General features: G+C 39.5%; 1 pseudogene; it reads right to left on the reverse strand.

Moving 5' to 3' along the window:
* Positions 1–5,094: 5,094 nt before the first annotated feature.
* The window catches only part of LOC136406563 (protein SPO16 homolog pseudogene), a 32,726-nt pseudogene continuing 16,492 nt past the window's right edge, over positions 5,095–21,328 (reverse strand).

Consider the following 21,328-nt stretch of genomic DNA (forward strand, 5'->3'; position numbering starts at 1 on the left):
TGCCAAGTTCTCTTCAACATACTGTTCAATCCATATTTCAACATAAATGAAATGGTACAACTTTTGCCACAAAATACAGTGCCTAATCCTTCCATGTTGACAGGGTTTCCACTGCTTTGAAACTAAATCAGATCAAGATGACCCATCCTAGATACCAGAGTCAGCAACCATATTTGTGAACAAGTCAATTAACGATCAACAACACACAACAAACAAAAATATTCTATTAAGTTAGGCAGAAAATTTTTTTAAATTTTTTTGTGTTTACATAGATTCTAGGGTCATCCCGAATGCCTCCCCCCCACTCCCCTCAACATCTCCATTGCTCCTCTCCCTACAGCGCCCTCCCCCCTTCCCTTCATGTTTATCCCCTCCTATCATCCCCTTTCCCTCTGTCCTCTTTTCCTCTGGTCCCTTTAATCCCTCCTCTGTCTCAATTCCGTTCCTCAGTTCACACTGTTCATTGGATTCCTCAAATGAGTGAGGTCATACAATATTTTTCTTTCTCTGCCTGGCTTATTTTACTCAACATAATAGTTTCCAGGTCCCTCCATATTGTTGCAGAAGGTAATGTTTCCTTCTTTTTCATAGCCCCATAGGTTTCCATTGTGCATATGTACCACAGCTTTTTAATCCACTCGTCCACTGACGGACACTTGGGCTGTTTCCAGATCTTCGCTATTGTGAACAATGCTGCCATAAACATGGGGGTGAATTTCTTTTTTCAGTTGATGATATGGTGTCCTTGGGATATATTCCTATAAGTGGAATGGCTGGAAATAATTTATAATCAACTTTTAGCTGGTTTCAAAATACTAGGCAAGAGTTAAAGAGTAAACTTTAGGAGATATTTCAAGAGTTAGCTCGCAGATTCCAATTGTGCCACAACAAACGTGAGGAAGTAAAGACCTGAGTGGGGGCAATGGAGGATTAAGGAAAACAGAGATATATAGAGAGTTTGGGTCAGGTGGGACATGTGCTCTGATGGAGACACAATGATTCCAAGCCTGTTTTCAGGCTGGAAATCCCTTGGGCCTTCAAACCTGTGTCCTTTGTTATCCCAGTCCGACACACTATCCATTGTGTCACCACTGGCCCTGCTTTTGGCATCAATGCCATGAACAGCCTTCAAGTTGTTTTAGTGGCCTCCCTTGCCAGGTCACTCAAGGCCGAGTAGGGCCCTTCCTCTGTTCTCAGCTGCATGCAGGCCAGATGCACCCAGGCGCAGTGGCTTTCTGCACAATTACTATTCTATCCTGATGTTTACTTCTTAAAGGACCAGGATTAACATACCCAGTGTAGGGCACACCCAACTAAATGCTCATAGGAACTCTGGGAAAGGGCTTGGAGAATATAGTGCACATTTTTCATGATTTTGTAGTCTTTCATCCTATGGACATGGCCGCCTTTCAATCAGTGGGTTCCAGACATGAAAATTGGCTCAAGCTAGGCCCATATCTATTAAGGAAATTCAACTGATGATTAATAACCTTTAAAACAGAAAGCACCAGACCCAGATGATAACACTAGTGACCAATACCAAACATTTAGGGAAATAATTATTCCAATTCTCTGCAATCTCTTCCAGAGATTCTGTTTCTCTTCCAGAGAGATTGCATCTCCCTTCCTTCTTTTCTGCTTATTCAGAAGTTAACATAGACTATGGCTCAATGGCCGCCAGTCTCTTTCCATTTTGGTGTTGTGTCCAAGTCTGCATCAACAAGAGGAAATCAACTATCCTCCCCAAATCAGTTACATAGCATGCCTCATTTCAGGTAGCTAGTCCATCTCCAGCTTCTCCATGCCAAACATGTCCAATGAGGGCACACCCAAAGCCTTCCTTTCTTTTTTTCATTATAAAGCTTCCCTACTTCTCTGCCTGACTTTGAGTCTCTGTGGCAGTAACAGAGACTGACTCTTGCTATAGCAAATACTGAAAAATTGTCTCTGTTTATTCCCATTTTGGTGTCTTTGTTTACTTTTGCACTGGTAAAGGTATAACATGCCTGCCCCTCCCCCTTTTTCTCTGGTTTGTCCTGCCCTCACTGGGAGAGAGAACAAATCAACTCAGAAACTTGGGGATAAAAGTGCATTAGAGGCCCTGGCTGGTTGGCTCAGTGGTAGAGCATTGGCCTGGCATGCTGGAGTCCCGGGTTCGATTCCCAGCCAGGGCACACAGGAAAAGCGCCCATCTGCTTCTCCACCCCTCCCCCTCTCCTTCTTCTCTGTCTCTCTCTTCCCCTCCCGCAGCCAAGGCTCCATTGGAGCAAAGATGGCCCGGGCACTGAGGATGGCTCTGTGGCCTCTGCCTCAGGCGCTAGAATGGCTCTGGTCGCAACAGAGCAACACCCTGAATAGGCAGAGCATTGCCTCCTGGTGGGCATGCCGGGTGGATCCCGGTTGGGCGCATGCGGGAGTCTGTCTGACTGCCTCTCATTTCCAACTTCAGAAAAATACAAAAAAAAAAAAAAGTGCATTAGATGTGTTTTAAGTTGAGCTATTCAGTGTGTTCTGGCACTCACATGAATTCTAGCAGCTAGCTCTACTTTTCAATAGCATAATACTGCCAATTTAGTGAGAGGACAGCCAGCTTGAGAATGGGCAGCCAGTGCAAATGCCAAAAGCAGCTCATGGTGGGAGCCCAGCCCACATTACCACCTGAGGAAGAGTGGTCCAGTGGCTTGGAGTAATCAAAATTCTATGATCTCCCAAAGTGCGTGTTCAGATGCTTTCCTCCACAGTGGAGTAGGCACTGGTTATTACAGGTTTCCGCCACAAAATAAACACTACCCTAGAGAGAGCTGACTGTGCGTAAGTAAAAAGAGTGGAAAGGAAGTCAGATCTCCAAAGCTGTTCAGACTATCTTTTTTCAAGATACCTGTAAGCACAAGGTTCAGGTTTTCAGCCACATGACACTCAGGGCATTTCACACCTTGACTTTTTCTCTGCAGTAAAAGAGACAGCTTGTATCTTCACAACACCCCTGATACAAGTTCCTCCCCAGAAATCCAGAAGCTGGGCTAGATGGCTTCAGCCCTCCCATCAGATCTCAGCATTGGGGGTATGAACTCCACAAGGCTAAGCCCCAAGGAAAAATATTCCATAGTCTATGTCAACTTGTGAATAAGCAGAAAAGAAGGAAGAGAGACGGAATTGCTTTGAATGCTAGTTCAACTTCTAAATTATTGTGGTCCCCTTATCTCCCTCTCTCCTTAAAACTCCCGATACTCTGTCTCCCATCTCTATCACTACCCAGAGACAGCACAAGTGTAAGTTCAACTCTATTTAGAATTTCGAAGGCAGTCTCTCCCCCCTTTCCCTCCTCCACTCTGTCCCCTAGTTACCTAAGCTACTTCACTGCAGCACCCTGCGATCCTGGCACCCTCTCAGTCTCAGTTATGGAAAGAAGGGAAGGGAAGGGAAGGGAAGGGAAGGGAAGGGAAGGGGAGAAGAAGGGAGGGAGGGAAGGTGGAAAGCAAGGAAAAAATTCAAATACTCTTAAGTTCTATGGGAAATAGAAACAATAAGTAACAACAGAAAGGAGTTGGTGAGGCCCTGGCTGGTTGGCTCAGTGGTAGAGCATTGGTCCAGCATGTGGAAGTCCCAGGTTCGATTCCTGGCCAGGGAACACAGAAGCACCCATCTGCTTCTCAACCCTTTCCCCTCTCGTTTCTCTCTTATCTCTCTCTTCTCCTCCCACAGCCAAAGCTCTATTGGAGCGAAGTTGGCCCAGGCGCTGAGGATGGCTCTATGGCCTTTGCCTCAGGCACTAGAATGGCTCCGGATGCAAAAGAGCAATGCCCCAGATGAGCAGAGCATCGCCCCCTAGTGAGCATGCCAGGTGGAGCCTGGAGAGGTGCATACAGGAGTCTGTCTCTCTGCCTCCCTGCTTCTCACTTCAGGAAAAAGAAAGAAAGAAAGAAAGAAAGAAAGAAAGAAAGAAAGAAAGAAAGAAAGAAAGAAAGAAAGAAAGAAAGAAAGAAAGAAAGAAAGAAAGAAAGAAAGAAAGAAAGAAGGTGGTGAGGCTATTTTTTGAGAAGGTACCATTTAAGCTAAGGCTTAAAGTCACTCATGGGACAATCTGGAGGAAGCACATTCCAAGCAACTAGAATAGCAGATGTGAGTTTCCTATGACATATAAAAGAAAAAGCATGGCACATTTGAGGAACAGGCAGCTTGTCAGTGCAGCTGAGCACATGGAAGGAGGCTAGAAAAAGGTCAGAGAGGTGGAAGGATCCTAATTACACAAGGAGAAAATCTCCTTTAGGAGATTTTTTTTTCCCAGAAGCATTTCATCATCTGACCTACATTTTAAAAGGTTGTTGTGGCTCCTGCTTGAGGAAGGGTAGAAGACGAACAGGAATAGAAGTGGAGTAATGACCTAGAAAACAGGAGATGGTACAGGGCAGTTTGGTTGGTAATGGAGGAAATAGATGAGAAATTCAAAAACTGAGAGGCTCTGGAAATGGATGCCTTCTCCCTCTCTCCTCATTCTTACTCTGATACTATGGACACATGCGTTTTCTCAGGCTCTAGAGTTGCCTCTTTCCCCTCTCTCTCCTCAGAGCTTCAGCTGCTTACTCAGAGATCTTCCTCAACTGTTCAACTGTGTCTTGCAGATCGTCCCTCTCATGGCTGCTCTGCCCTCTCTAGATGTCAAGAACTTCAGATTTAGTTCCACCTCTTCACTCATTTAGCCTCTATGTTGATTAATCCATGCTTCTGAAACGAAATGGCCCAGCTCTTCTTTTTGTGCAAACTAGTCAGTTTTTTTTATTTACCTAATATTGATTTTGAACTTAAGAAATAAGGTAAAATATTGATTTCAAATTTAAGGAAAAGTTCATTTTTAAAATCTCTCCAAGAACTCTCTTACTCTTCAATTGGTTTTTTCAAAGCTTATTTTAAACTAATAATATTTTCTAAAACTACAAACAAACCAATGATTTATCTCATTGCTCTTATTGTTTTATTGTATATAATTTTTATTTTAATATTTAAAATTCTTTAAAGTAAATATATATTTAAACATTATAATTCAACCTGTCTAAATTATTTTAATATTCATCCAAAAGAACAGTTATAATTGATACTCTAATTTGGGTTAAACGAATCATTGAGATATATCTTTTGAAGCGTTTTCCAAACAGAAATTTGCTTAATGATGTAAGCTTTAGTTGTTATCATTCCATAGCAGATGCTATCTATATGTGGTTTGGAGGTGATCTTAGCTATAGTGCACATAAGATTAATGGCATTTATGGTGTTGTGTACAGGAAGTACCCTTAAGTTACTGCCCAGGAATATAAAAAATTTAAATCACAGCAATTACCCAATATATTGTACAAATACAAGAAAATAGAATGGCTCCATTTTCCACTGACACTGAATAACAAACCATGTAGCTTCAATTTTTTAGGGAGGTTGCAATTTCACAACTCTTAAGAGATGAGCTAATAATAATGGTGGTTGTCCATTTTACTTTCTTTTCCCCCAGCACTTTCAGCTATCTGTCTTTGGGTCAATCTGCTTTATTTATTTATTTTTAAGATCAATATTTTTTTTCAATGTTTTATACTTTTCTGAGTACAAGTCTTTTACCTTCTTTGTTAAATTTACTACTAGGTACTTCATTCTTTTTTTTTGCAATAGTGAAAGGGATTGTTTATTTAATTTCTCTTTCAGACAATTTATTGTTGGTGTATAAAAATGCCACTGATTTATGAATATTAATTTTATATCCTGCCACCTTGCCAAATTCATTTAATAGGTCTAGAGGTTTTTTTGACTGAGACTTTAGGGTTTTTTATGTACAGTATCATGTCAAGGCTATTTAAAAGAAGACTTTGTGAATGCCACAGTGCTCCAGTGCTCTCATGGTCTTGCTGAAAACTCACAGGACACCTAGCCTTATAGCTGAATAAAATGTTTTTCTTAGAAGGCAAAAGTTACTCTAATAGAGTAAGATGGCAGAGAACCTAGTAAATGCAAGATGAACAAATGAGGGTACCTTCTCATGTTACGAACACACTTCATGAAAAAAAGAAATCAAGGAAGATACAAATAAGTGAAAGCATATACCATGTTCATAGATAGGAAGAATAAACATCATTAAAATGTCAACATTAACCAAAGCAATCTATAAATTATATGCAATTCCTATTAGAATACCAATGGTATACTTCAAAGAAATAGAACAAATATTCCAAAAATTATATGAAACCAGAAAGGAACACGAATAGACTCAGCAATCTTGAAAATAAAGAAGAAAGTGAGAGGTATCACACTTCCTGATACTAAGTTTTACTACAAGGCCATTGTACTCAAAACAGCTTGGTACTGCCATAAGAACAGACATACAGATCAATGGAACAGAACAGAGAACCCAGAAATAATCCACGTCTTTATGGTCAATTGATCTTTGACAAAGGAGATAATAGCAGACAATGGAGTAAAGACAGTCTCTTTAATAAATGTTGTTGGGAAAATTGGACAGCTACCTGCAAAAAATGAAACTAGACCACCAACTTACACCATTCACAAAAATAAACTCAAAATGGATAAAAGACTTAAATGTAAGTCACAAAACCATAAACATCTTGGAAGAAAACATAGGCAGTAAACTCTCCAATATCACTTGTAGCAATATTTTTGCCAGTTTATCTCCACGGGCAAGTGAAATAAAGGACAAAATAAACAGATGGGACTATATCAAACAAAAAAGCTTTTGCACAGCAAAAGACACCATGAACAAAATAGAAAGACAATCCACACAATGGGAGAACATGTTCGCCAATACATCTGATAAGGGATTAATAACCAAAATTTATGAAGAGCTTCTAAAACTCAACACCAGGAATGTAAACAATCCAGTTTAAAAATGTGCAAAAGAACTGAATAGACAGTTCTCCAAAGAGGACATACAGTCAACAGGACTATAAAAAAATGTTCAATGTCACTAATCATCAGAGAAATGCAAATTAAAACCACAATGAGATTATCACCTCACACCAGTCAGAATGACTCTCATTAACAAATCAACACACAATAAGTGCTGGCGAGGATGTGGAGAAAAGGGAACCCTCCTGCACTACTGGTGGGAATGCAGACTGGTGCGGCCACTGTGGAAAACAGTATGGAGATTCCCCCCAAAATTAAAAATGAAACTGCTTTTTGACCCCGTTATTCCACTTTTAGAAATATAGACTAAGAATACCAAATCACTGATTCAAGAGAAGATATGCACCCCCATGTTTATTGCAGCATTGTTTATGTTTACAATAGCCAAGATCTGGAAATAGCCCAAGTGGCCGTCAGTGGATGAGTGGATTAAAAAGCAGTGGTATATTCCTGACCAGGTGGTGGTGCAGTAAATAGAGCACCAGACTGGGATGCAGAGGACCCAGGTTCAAAACCTCGATCTGGTTTGAGCAAGGCTCACCAGCTTGAGCCCAAGGTCACTGCTTTGAGCAAGGGGCCACTCAGTCTTTTGTAGACCCCTGGTCAAAAGCAATCAACTCTGGTGCCTCAATGAAGAATTATTGCTTCTCATCTCTCTTTCTTCCTGTCTGTCTGTCCCTCTCCCTGTCTCTGTCTCTGTAACACACACACACACACACACACAGCAGTGGTACATATACACAGTGGAATTTTACACAGCCATGAAAAAGAAGGAAATCTTACCTTTTGCGATGGCATGGATGGACCTGAAGAGCATTATGCTAAGTGAAATAAGTCAGGCAGAGAAAGACAAATACCATATGACCTCACTTATATGTGGAATCTAATGAACAAAGTGAACTGAGGAATGGAATAGAGGCAGAGGTGAGGTCACAGGGAGCAGAGGGACAGCTGTCAGAGGGAAGGGGGATAAGGGGATTAGTGAAATTATATATACATAACACAGAGATACAGATAACAGGACAGCAAATCCCAGAGGGGAGGGGAAGAAGGAATTAAGGAGAGAGGGGTAAATGGGGTCTAAATAGGGACACAGGGGTTGGGGAGAGGGTGTTATATTGAGTGGGACACATGAATCCATGTTAACAATAAAATAAAATTAATTAAAATTTTTAAAAAGCTTTGGCATGTCAGTTTAGAGAATCAGAAAAATGTTGATGTGGGAGATAAAGCTGGTAGAAGGACATTCTTATTGGAAGGCATAAAAAGGGGTTTGAGCAAATGTACAGATGTAGGCAACTGCCTGCCATGTTCGGGCTTTAAGCATAGTGGCTGGCACACAGCGGGCACAGAGGGACTACATCTGGAAAGCAGGCTGGAGTCATGGCTGAGGCTTTGTAGGCTACTAAAAAGGTTTGTACTTTTGAGCTTAAAATGTGATGTACTGGAATAACTTGAATTCACCAGAAGACACACTTACCAAAAGAAAAGGGATTTGTGAAATAAAGAAATAAGGCAGTGAATCCTGCCAGTGACGGCACCTTTTTTTGTTTCTATTGGCAAAGGACTGTCATTAAGTTACAGTGCTGTGGCTACCACCATCAGATTAAAACTGTCAACAGAAGGAAAAAAAAGCTAAAAAAATTATAATCACTACAACAAGAAAAGTCTGAGTCTCAGTTAGTACTGAGACTCTGGGTTCTGGCTCAGGGGACACACTTCTACAGCATCAGATTTATTGTCAGGGGGATGAAATATAGTCTCAAAGACTGAAATGGATCACAGGAAAGAAGTTTGATTTCATCCCCATCAAGACTCCTATATAATCCATCTTTGAAGTTCAGGACTCACTTGTCTCCTTGGTGTAAAAACTGATATATTCAGTTATAACAATATGCCCACAGCAGTACTTTCTGATTTCAAAAACTTTTGAATGGCTTAACTCCACTGAGTGACATAAATTGCACTTTGTCCTCAAAACGCAACCAGGTACTGAAACCAGGAATTCACCAGAACAAATGAAAAGAATTATAGAGTTTCTTAAAGTAATGATGCTTTCAAAATCTTCTTGACATATGACTTTTGAGTAGTTCTATTAAGACCAAAATGTTCTAATTTTCCTTTTTTTATTCTTCTCATTTGTGTAACTCTTAAAACAGGAAATTCATACTCTGGTCATAGAATCCAGAACCACTATCACTGTAACCTAACAATTAAAGTGGATTAGTCAATATTTTTAGTTTTCTGTTCAATTCATATGTTTAAGACATTCATTCATTCACAAGGTTTGCTCTGCACCCATTTGATAGAGGGAAGTGACATAATTAGTGCCTCTAATTCAGTTTTGATCTCCCAGGATACTGAGACAACTCAGGGAAAAAATTCCATCAGTCATCTTTGCACTCTTAAAGTTAGTAGAGTTTTGAATATGGCTACTACACAAAGAAAGCCTTGACTTTTAGGTATCTCGTGTTAATTTCAGAGAGCAGTCTAATAACCCATTAGTCTGCTCCCCACTAGGATTGAGGACAAGATGATGAGATCTTGTTTATCAGTATACCCCCAACCCATGACAGAGTAACCCCACAGAAAAGTGCTCACAACTAATAAACAATAGACTCTACAGACTGCAGGCTAGGGTTTGGTACCAATTTAGAAAAATATTTTGGAATGGTTCAAATGAAGTATGTGAACCATAGAGAAAGAAACCAATCATTATTTCTGCTAGTCTTTTGATAACCTCTAATATTATTGGGAATTAGCTGACAAAAATGTATCTTTGATAAAACTACAGTTATATAGAATTCAGTTCTTGTTTCAAAAATTTTCCAAACAATTTCAAAATGCATGATACCAAAGTAAAAGTAGGTAGGTAATTGAACACTACACCACTCTGCTTTGACCTTAGCACTGACTTAGAAGTGGGACTTCTGAAGACATTCTCCAATAATCAAAGCTGTGGAAAATACCCAAAAATTCAGAGGACAGAATCAGGTTTCTAATTTAAACTCTTATTTAGCTTAAAGTTTAAGATAACATTTTTAATATGCATTTAAAAATGTAACACAACAATTACAGTTCTAAAATTTTCTCTGAGAAGAAAGCAAAATTGTTCAAAAAATTGTGTATAAAATTTTGTACAGGGCACTCAGTTGTGAGAGCATTGATCCAATATTTCCAGGTTGTGGTTTTGATCCCTGGTCAGGGCATGTACAAGAAACAGCCAATGAATGCATCAATAATGGAACAAGTCAATGTACTTCTCTTTCTCTCTCTCCCCCTCCTTTCTCTCTAAAAATCAATAGAAAAAAATTAACCAAAATTCATCCCAGTTTCTTAAAATAGGGGAAAAAATGTAAGTAGTGTAAAAGTTTAATAAATATTATAACTTGTACAAATTATTTATTGAAAAGTTATTTTATAAATCAGGGGTTGACAAACTATGGGTTGTAGGGTTGTAGGCCAAATTTGATCATGGCCTATTATTGTACAGCCTGTGAGCTAAGAAATGGTTTTTATATATGTAAAGTGCTATGATCTCACTTATATCTGGAATCCAATGAACAAAGTAAACTGATGAACAAAATAGAAACAGAGGCAGGGTCACAAGGAATAGAAGGACAGCTGTCAGAAGGGAGAGGCATGAGGGAAGTGGATGAAAGAAAGTGAAGGGATCAGCCAAAATCATATACACAGAATAAACATAGAGAAACAGACAACAGAGTGGCAATAGCCAGAGGGAAAGGGGGATGAGGAGGTGCGGAGGTGGAGAGGAGGGCAAAGGGGGGTAATGGGGACAGAAAGAGACTTTGCTTGGGGTAAAGGGTACACAATGTGGTATGTAGATGGTGTTATATTGAGTTGTACACTCGAAACCTAAATGGTTTGATGACCCATGTCATCTCAATAAGTTAAAAATACATTAATTATTATTTTTAAATAAAAAAATAAAGATTCATCATCAAGCCTTCCCCCACAAAAAAGAAATAATGGATTGGAGTTCATTGGTTAACTTCGAAATAATTCTAAATTGTCTGGGTTTTTTTTTAAACCAGCAATGCAAATTTTATGACTTTGCCACTTGTTAGACTTTGTGGTGTTAGTAAATACAGTATAAAAGTCCAGGTAGGTTAGCGAGAAATAAATGGGAACCTAGAATAATAGTCACACAGAGTTATGTTTCTACCTATAGACTTGGGGACTCTGTTATCAGACCTTTAGATGTTAGCACTGAAAAATAAAAATCTTATAAATGCACATGCATCTTATGGAATTCATTAAATGACTCAATTAAAGTATTTTATGAAAAAAATAAAGTGCTATAAAACAAACAACTACAATAACAAAAAACCACAAAGAATATTATGTATCAAAAACTACATGTGACTTGCAGGTTAGATAAAATATTTACTATTTGGCCAATTCCAGAAAATTTTTGCTGACCCTTGAAACAGAGCTGTAAAAAATGACATGGTAAGATGTTCATATATTAAATAATACACAGACTGCATGTGTAGAATTTTATTTAATAACATTTTTCAAAGGCATATGGATACGAATACATACAGAAATATGTAGAAGACAATGAGTAAAATTAAGACAGTGGTAATTTGATTATGAAATTATATTTTTCCTATAACTTGCATTATAGATTGCTTTTTAAAGTGATGTACATGTACTAATTTTTGTAATAAAATGCTATTTTTATTTTGAAAAGTAGAGATGCCTACAATATAGTAAATGCTATTATTTATCAGCCCTTTATTCCATACCAGGCGCTCGCTGTTGGTAGAAATTGACATGACGTCACATGGATCCTCATAGTATCCAATGAGATACATCATTTTCTAATCCTATTTTCAATTTCAAAACTAAGAGTCAGAGAGTTAATGAGTTGCCCAAGTTCACCTAACTAGTAATCAATGAAGCTGGAGTTAAAGGCTCAGTAGTGCTGTTCCTAAGACTATGTGTCTAATTGCTCTACTGCTCTGCCTTACAAAGACATGGTTCAAATGTGGCTACCAAACACTCAGGAAAAACTCCTGAGTCTTTTATGACATTAACATTATGTGATTAATGTGTGATATGACATCCAAAAGAGTTCATTTAATTTTTTGTTTTTTGAAGTGTTCAGGGTTCAAGTGATAGTTCTGTTCCCAATTTAGAGTGTCTGACAGCTCCTTCAGAATTATTCAGGTTTGAATGTCCTGCTTTAAAAGAAATATTGACAATCTTTTCAAGAGGAGATCAAGAGGACGATCAAGATTGTACATTGACCCAAATGTTTGTCCTAAGCAGTTTAGAAGGAAAAAGGAATCAAGGAAAATCATACTATTGTTTTCAGTGTTTGGAGATCATTTATATGGGATTGCTAAACCTTATTCTACACAACCCAAGAGGTACAATTAGAACCATTAGGTACAATTCATGAGGAAGTAGCTCTCACCCTAATGTATGTAAAAATGTTTTTTCTTAACACCTATAGCACAAGAAATGGACTTTAGTGGTGTACCATATCCAAAGGCTGAAACACTACTGAAGGGGATTTAGTGTACTGACTTTTTTATAGCAACCACAAATGGCATTGTAAAAATGGCAACAGACTAAAGTTTAAATTGTTCCAGACACTACATATAACTTGGTAACATAAAAAGTTGACCAAAGACACCAGCATGTTTCAACTTCATACTAGAAAATATCCCCCACTGGATAAAGAATAATCATCTCTCTATTCATGAGGAGCATGTCAGAAAAAGCACATTTATTTTTAGGTATTTTAGTTCTTCATGGATAGAAATAAGGTAGAAGGTGAAAACCAAACTGTCAATCCCAAGACTTAGACCGATGTGAAAGTCAAAAGTGTATCATACTGCCTTCCTCTATGTGGCTCTGCAGTCTTTCACTGTCTTCCTCAGCATTTCTTCCTCTTCCCAAACTATCCTTGGGAATGTACCTTCAAATTCCTTGAATCTGCCACAAAATCCTCATCTATTGTTTCCAATCATTCTGAACTCTTGTAATACATATTATAATTATTACCCAATTCTAAACAAGTCCTTACAATGAAAGACCTGTGTTAAGCCAAATCTCCAAATGAGACACTGCCAAGCTTTGTAAGGTCATATTCTTCCTTGCCTGTTGAACAATAAATTCATCCAAAGGTTTTGTTGTAAAGTTTTGAGAGCCAGCTTTGACAAAGGCAGCCAGAGAAGAATGGCACCAAATAAAAAGGTTACAGAGAGAAGTTAGCAATCAATTCACATAAAAAGGAAAATTAAAGGACTTAGGTCTGAACAACTTGGCAACATCACAAGGATAGATGTCTAGAGTTAAGGTGATCAGTTCAGAAAATACAGAATTATAAATGAAGAAAACAATTGTGTGTCCATGGGTGTGTGTCCATGTGTGTTTGTATTTAGAAAAAAGAGTGAAACTTCAATTATGTTACTTTTGTTACCTAACAAATGACTAAAATTCTTATCTCTCCATGTAACATAAGTAAGACCTGGCATGGTAGGTTTAAAGATGGAGCTAGACAGACAAGTCAGACACAGAATATGCCAAGTGTTGTGATTAAATCTTGCTGATGCAGTTCCTTGACATTTGCTTTTGTACTTGCCCTTTCCCCTTTGTTCTTTGGCAAGAGTGCAGACGTAGGAGTGAGAGGAAGGGGGCCCCAGGACAGGCTGCTTGTTATTATTATAAAACTTCATAGAGTGGAGCTTCAAAAGCTTGAAAGGGAAGATGTCCAAGTGGAATAATAAAAATATTTTTTTTTCCTTTTTCACTTTTCAATGGTAAACAAAGACACATCTGGTGTTTCTCTAGTCACCATTTTATTTTATCTTGAGCTACTTTCTGCTTCAACCTTTTAAAGGCCAAGATATGTTCCAAGTTCTTAGAATTATAGTTGAATAAAATCCAAAGTCAGAGAACACAAAATGTGAATGATATGGGCTAGAGGTGAGAAAGTATGGGCCGGAGACATTTGCAGCAAGACACTGAGAGATAGTTCAAAGCAGATGGTTAACAAAAGCAAGGAAAACTGGGAGAAAAGCCATAGAGATTCACTGAGATAAAGATGAGATCAAATCAAGAAGAAACTGGAATAGCACCTATATGAAAGCAAGATATCTCTGATTGTTTAACTGGAAACTAGAAAGTAAATTAGGCAAGGAAAAAATAAACCATCATTTATTTATGTGTGGTACATTATAGCAACAGAGAAATTGCTTATGAAACAATCAAAAGGTTTACAATGAGTATAATTCAACACAGTAGATAGACACAGAATATACGATCCACAATTAGATTATGGCATATAACTGTTGTGGGCAATTCTGGAATATAGTAAAAAGATGCATAATATTTTTGTTAAAGCTCTGTTTGGAGTATTTTACTGAATAGGTGAATGGTACTCTTTTCTTGCTCTCATTTTTAGAAGAATTTTGAAGGAGTAAAAAAACCAAAAGCACCAGGGAATGGGACAGCAAACTTGACTGTGACAGGACAGTTGCAAAGTGAAGACAGAAGAATTTATCCACTGGCTCTCACCTCCAGTGTTAACGCCTTGCTGGGTCACACAAGCATGGATGAGTGGCACATGCAGACAGGTCTCCAGATGACATTACTAGAGAAGACTCTATCAGTGTCTCAGTCCACTTGGCTGCTCTAACAGAATGCCACAGACTGGGCAGCCCACAAACAACAAAAATTGATGTATAACATCCAAGATGATTGGGCGTCTGATGAGGATCCACGTTCTGGTTCATAGATGGCACCTTCTCTCTGTGTCCTCACATGGGAGAAGGGAGCAGAGAGCACTCTGAAGTCTAACAAGAACATAAATTTCATTCATTCTCACATAATCACTCCCAAAGGCCCCACTTCCAAATATCATTATCTTGGGGATTAGGTTTCAGCATATGGATTTTGAAAGGACACAAACATTAGGTCTATGTCATACAGGAGGCAGCAAAACAAAAGTGCAGATATGTGGATCAAAGCGAATGCAGAGCGAGAACCAAAGAAAGTGAGTCTAAGAGACTCTGCAATGCTGCTCAGGAAAAGCTGATGTAAACAGTACTGAAAGCCACGTTGCAGCTGGAGAGCACCATGGTAGAGAGAGAACTTTGACTCCTGGGTCACTCCAGTGTCTGGGGTCAGAAAGATAAGGAAAAACGAAGTAGAATGAAAGCCAGTACGGTCGTTCCACAAACTACATTTACAAAGAAACTGGTTGTATTCCCTATGCTGTACTCTACCTGCCCATGACTCTTCTGTAACTACCAGTTTGTACTTCCCAATCCCTTCACCTTTGATCCAGCCCCCCGACCGCCCTCCCATCTGGTAACCACCAGTCAGTTCTCTGCATCTGTGAGTTTGTTTTTGTTTTGTTTGTTCATTTATTTTCTGGTGTTTTTGGGTTTTTTTTAGATTCCACATATAAGTGAAATCAAATGTTGTATACCTGAAGCAAATATTATATTGAGTGTTAATTGTACTTGGAAAAAATTAAAATTAAAACTGAAATAAAAGTGATTGTATGTATAGTATACAGGATGGGAACAAAAGTAGGTTTACAGTTGTGAGGCTGTCAAACAGAATTTATTTTTGTATTATTATTTAGTAATCACTGTATTATTTTCCAAATGAACAACTGTAAACTGCCTTTGCCTTCCCTGTACATTAATAGGAGGAAGGAAGAAGGGAGGGAGGAGGGAATGGAGGGAGGGAAAGAAAAGGGAGACAGTGATCAACAATGTTAATGAAGCTGAGCAGACAGCTAAGAGGAGTCACTGATGGGCACAGCAACAAGGTCAAGGTTATTGGTGACTTGTCAACAGCAGCAGGCAAGAGCTTTCTGGGAGTTCAAACCAAATGAGAAAAGAGGAATTTCAGAAAGTGATTATAAGTAAGTTTTTCTAAGAGTTTCATCATCACAGGTGAAAACAGTAAAAAGGGGCTAAAAATATATGTAGGATCGAAGGAGCTTCTTTGTCTAAGAAGCAGGAAGTGATGACCTATTTGTAGGTTCATGAGAATAACCCAGAAGAAAAGCAAATATGAACAATGCACAAGAGGAGGGCACTTCTGCAGGATTACCCTTGAGTTGGTGAAAGGCGACGTACCCCAGTGTCAGGGGGTGGAGGGGCTTGCAGGGCAGCTGATCCATATTCACTGTCAATGAGGTCAAGTATACGCAATCACAGATTTAGGTAGGTGTAAGCCAAATCTCCAAATGAGATCATACATTAAGTTGCATAAAAGTTAATATCATAAAGGACTCAGGAGTTTTTCTGACATTTGAATCATGTCTTTGTAAGGCAGAGCAGTAGAACAGTAGAGTGTTAGGAAGTTCTTTTTGGAATGCTTTAATTTTCTTAGAGATGTAGAAAGCAAAGTCATGAGCTGAAAAAATTAGTAGAGGGTAGTAAAAACCAGGGGCTCAAGGAGAAAGAAGACATATCAAAATGCTCTTACAGAACATGAGAGGAAGTAAACGCACTGGGGACAACTGTTGGACAAGGGACACAGTCCGGGCACAATGAAGAAGGACTTGGTGCCTATGGGACAGACTCTGGAGTCAGGAAGTTGAACTGAGAACTCAGACTTCACCACCTTTTACCCATGTAATCTGTGTAAGTTAGTTAACCTCTCTGATCCTCCCTTTCCCACTCCACGAAATTCAGAATAATTGTCCTCATAGAATAGATTATTAGATGATCATTCACATATATATGAAATATTTATCATGGAATTATATCTGAAACAATTATTTTCATATATGATAGCTATTATCTATATTAATATTAATGATGATGAATTTAGATTCAAGATAAACACCAAAGATCAAGATTTTTCAAGTTATTTAACTCTGTCCTCTCTTAACACCTAATACAATGGTACCAAGTCCTGTTAATTCTTACTGAAAATTTTTTCAAATATCACATTGCATAATTAAAAATTAGAGTATAAAAATTTTTGATACTCTAAATTGCTGATTTCCTAAAAATCTGTATATGATTTGACCTATATGTCTCCTAATTTATATCCAAGCAACTGTAGATGAAGGATCAAAGCCCTAATAGATTGGGTTTGTTTGTATGTTTAAATTCAGTGAGTGGAGGGGAGGCAGAGAGACAGACTCCCACATGTGCCTGACCAGAATCCACCTGGCATGTCCACTAGGGGGTGATGCTCTGCCCATCTGGGGCGTTGCTACGTTGCAGCTGGAGCCATTCTAGTGCCTGAGGCAGAGGCCATGGAGCCATCGTCAGCACCTGGGCCAACTTTACTCCAATGGAGCCTTGGCTACGGGAGGTGAAGAGAGAGATAGAGAGGAAGGTGAGGGTGAAGAGTGGAGCAGATGGGCACTTCTCCTGTGTGCCCTGGCCAGGAACTGAACCTGGGACTTCCACACACCAGGCCAACACTCTACCACTGAACCAACCAGCTAGGGCAAATAGACTGGGATTTTATTGGATTGTATTGGCAAGTTTCTTCAACTTAACAAGATACATCTGCCTTTGCAATATTTACTATCTCTTTCTATAACTATGCTTATTTTATTCTAGTACCTCATGACATCCACACATGCACACACCTACATACACACACATACACATTCATCTAAAAGCTTTCTTTAAAAATAAATAACTGGTTCCCTGGCTGGGTGGCTCAGTGAATAAAACATCAACATCCACATGCTGAGGTGCAGGTTTGATCCCCGATCAGGGCAATCCATGAATATACATCTAAATGAAACAACTAAGTGGAACAACGAGTTGATGCTTCTCTCTGTGTGTCTAGCTTCCTCTCTCTCTCAATCAATAAATTTTTTTAAAATCTCTGGCAAAAATATATTTTTCTAAGTAGAAAAAAGAGGCATCTAAGTCAGAAAACAGATGAGTGATGAGCTCTCAGAAGCTGAGAGGAAAGTGATGAATTCACCAAGTCGAATGATCAATGAAGCCCTGGAGGGAGAAAAAGGAACATCACCAGGGACTACGCTTGGACCTGTGTCTGAAATAGAGATTTCCCCGGAAAATGTCGTGAGGATGAATGATGAATTGCAGGAAAGGCAAAACCCTGCAAACAGCAGTGATCAAAAAACCCTAGAAAAAAATATCATAAAACACATTCACACAAATACACACACACACCTCAAGCCTAAGACAAAATGATTTGCACTATTTTGCCTTCAGTACATATTTCAATGGGTTCCACTCAGTCTAACACAGGAAGTTCTACTCTGAAAACTTCCAAATGATTTTTTAAATTAACTTTAGTTTCAGCGAAAGCAGTCAATTAGAAAAAAGAAACTATTCTGAACAGGTTTATATACTTGCTGGATAATAATATATCTTTTTATTTTTTTTAATATGGTTAGTTCCTGAAGAGAAAAAAATATGATTTAAATTCACTAGGCTGCAAATTAAAACCACAATGAGATATCACCTCACACCAGTCAGAATGGTGCTCATCAACAAAACAACACAGAATAAGTGCTGGTGAGGATGTGGAGAAAAGGGAACCCTCCTGCACTGCTGGTGGGAATGCAGACTGGTGCAGCCACTGTGGAAAACAGTATGGAGATTCCTCAAGAAATTAACAATCGAACTGCCTTTTGACCCAGCTATCCCACTGTTAGGAATATACCCCAAGAACACCATAGCACTGTTTGAAAAGAAGAAATGCACCCCCATGTTTATGGCAGCATTGTTCACAATTGCGAAGATCTGGAAACAGCCCAAGTGTCCATCAGTGGAAGAGTGGATTAAAAAGCTTTGGTACATATACACTATGGAATACTACTCAGCCATAAGAAATGATGACATCAGATCATTTACAACAACATGGATGGACCTTGATAACATTATACTGAGTGAAATAAGTAAATCAGAAAAAACTAAGAACTATATAATTCCATGCATAGGTGGGACATAAAAATGAGACTTGGAGACAAAGACAAGAGTGCGGGGGTTACAGGGTGGGGGGAGGAGAGGGAGGGGGTGGGGGGAGGGGAGGGGCATGAAGAAAATTAGTTAGAAGGTGACGGAAGACAATTGGACTTTGGGTGATGGGAATGCAGCATAATCAAATGTCAAAATAACCTGGAGAAGTTTTCTTTGAACATATGTACTCTGATTTACCAATGTCACCCCATTAAAATTAATCAAAAAAAATTCACTAGGCTGCTTGGACTGTAAGGAAGCCTGTGTTTGTTCCTCACAAGCTGCCTTCCTCTTAACCAGAGAGAATGGCGAGTATATCTGCAGGCTGCAAAGTCTCCCAGGCTTGAGGATAACATTTCACAAACATAATCATTTTAAAATATGCAGACTTCTGCCTACGTTTACACAGGAACATTTTTATTTTCAAACTTAAAATAGAAAAAAAAAGATATATTTCCAGAAGAAATCACTACCGAACTACTTCGGTTTAAAGTTAAGGTGCCATGATGCATAATGCATAGGTGAAGTATAAGATTTCTACACATTTTTTTAAATAAATTTTTATTTTAATGGGGTGACATCAATAAATCAGGGTACATACATTCAAAGAAAACATCTCCAGGTTATCTTGTCATTTAGTTCTGTTGCATACCCATCACCCGAAGAGAGATCGTCCTCCGCCATCCTCCATCCAGTTCTCTCTGTACCCCTCCCCCTCCTCCTTTCCCTCCTTCCCTCCCCCCACCCCCCGTAAACACCACACTCCTGTCCATGCCTCTTAGTCCTGCTTTTATGTCCCACCAATGTATGGAATCCTGCAGTTCCTGAATCCTGCAGTTCCTGTTTTTTCTGATTCGCTTATTTCACCCCGCACAATGCTACCAAGACTCCACCATTCCGCTGTAAGTGATCCGATGTCATCATTTCTCCTAGCTGAATAGTATACCATGGTGTATATGTGCCCCATCTTCTTCATCCAGTCCTCTATTTTTTTTTACAGTGATTAAAAGCCTTTAAGCAAACTCTTGGCCAATATAGCAAGAATCCCTAAAAGAGTAGTGTCCTTAACATGTTCCCCATGTCCAAGTCGGCCCCATCACCATGCCAAATCCCTGAAAAATGCAACCCAACCACAGTTCAGTCTGTTAGGAGCTGTCACAGGGAGCAGGAGTCCAGAAAAGTTCCCCACAGGAAAAGTCCACATGGCACTGGAATTGTTGTCACCATTCTATACTTTGCAGCTCATGTCCAAGTCACAATGACCACTGCTTCTAGCTGGTAATGATTCAGGTAGACTAGAAAAAGCCATTTGCAGCATGCGTGGATATGGAGCTTCTGTTCTCCTCTGCCTGGAGAGTTGAGACCAGGTTGCTTTTCCCTGGAGCTCTGTGACTGTGGCCTGGTAAAGAGAACCTTGGGATACACTAAGCTGTGTGGCAAAGGTAAATTCATAATACAAGTTGGCAAAAGGAGGAAAGAGAGCTCTAAATTAGGAGTAGGTCCCAGCCTGAAATATGAGTGGGGCATTGAGGTAGGAGGGATAAAGGAAACACTATATATTAAGCAAAGTAGCAGAAAATAGGACTATCAACACCCACAACAGAGATCTTTGAGGGAAGAATAAAAAACCTGACTATTCAGGCAAAACATAGATAAGTGGCCCTTGTGCAAATGAGATCAGTTTACCTGCTTCTTGGAAGAAATACCCTAGGCTCGTCCACAGTGTCGTAGATGGGGCCAACGGCCCTGGGCACCTTCAGCCTTCAGTGGCAAACCCCAGCTTTCTGGGCAAGGTTAGGTCATAGGTAGCTGGAGCAGGGCTGGAAGAGACTGGACCCTCCCTTAGAGGAGCGAGGGGGAAGCCCACCTTCCAGTGTCCCTGTTTCCTCACAGCAGAGGCGTGTAAGCCTGGCAGGCTTTAGCTCAATGACCTTCCTTTCCACTATTGAAGCAGGACCCAGATGGCATCCTATGAGACCCCTTTGGGGCGTTGGAGCCTTTAAGGGTGTATCCTAAAAGCTGGTAGTTCCCCTGATCTCTATTGGGCTTTTTCTGCCTCTAGGTATCTTAAAAGCCATGCTCAGAAGATCTCGCTGAGGGGTTTGAGGATCCCCATCCGCCTATATAAATCTTTTCCATATATCTGGAGCTATTTGGAAAAAAGACAGAACACTGTTATTAGCTAGATCTAATAAAGAAGGTAGTAGTTTGCAGGCGAAAAAGATTTGGTGTCTCCTGTTCATCAGCATTCAAAAGAAATGTAATTTCTTTTTTTTAAGTAAAAAGCATGATATTGTAGACCCGTCGGAGCCATTGGCCTGGTGTGCAGGATTCCCGGGTTCGATTCCTGGCCAGAGCACACAGGAGAAGCGCCCATCTACCTCTCCACCCCTCCCCCTCCTTCCTCTTTGTCTCTCTCCTCCCGCCTGCAGCCAAGGCTCCACTGGAGCAAAGCCACCCTGGGCACTAAG

This window comes from Saccopteryx leptura, chromosome 5 (genome assembly GCF_036850995.1).
Source record: "Saccopteryx leptura isolate mSacLep1 chromosome 5, mSacLep1_pri_phased_curated, whole genome shotgun sequence".
NCBI lineage: Eukaryota > Metazoa > Chordata > Mammalia > Chiroptera > Emballonuridae > Saccopteryx > Saccopteryx leptura.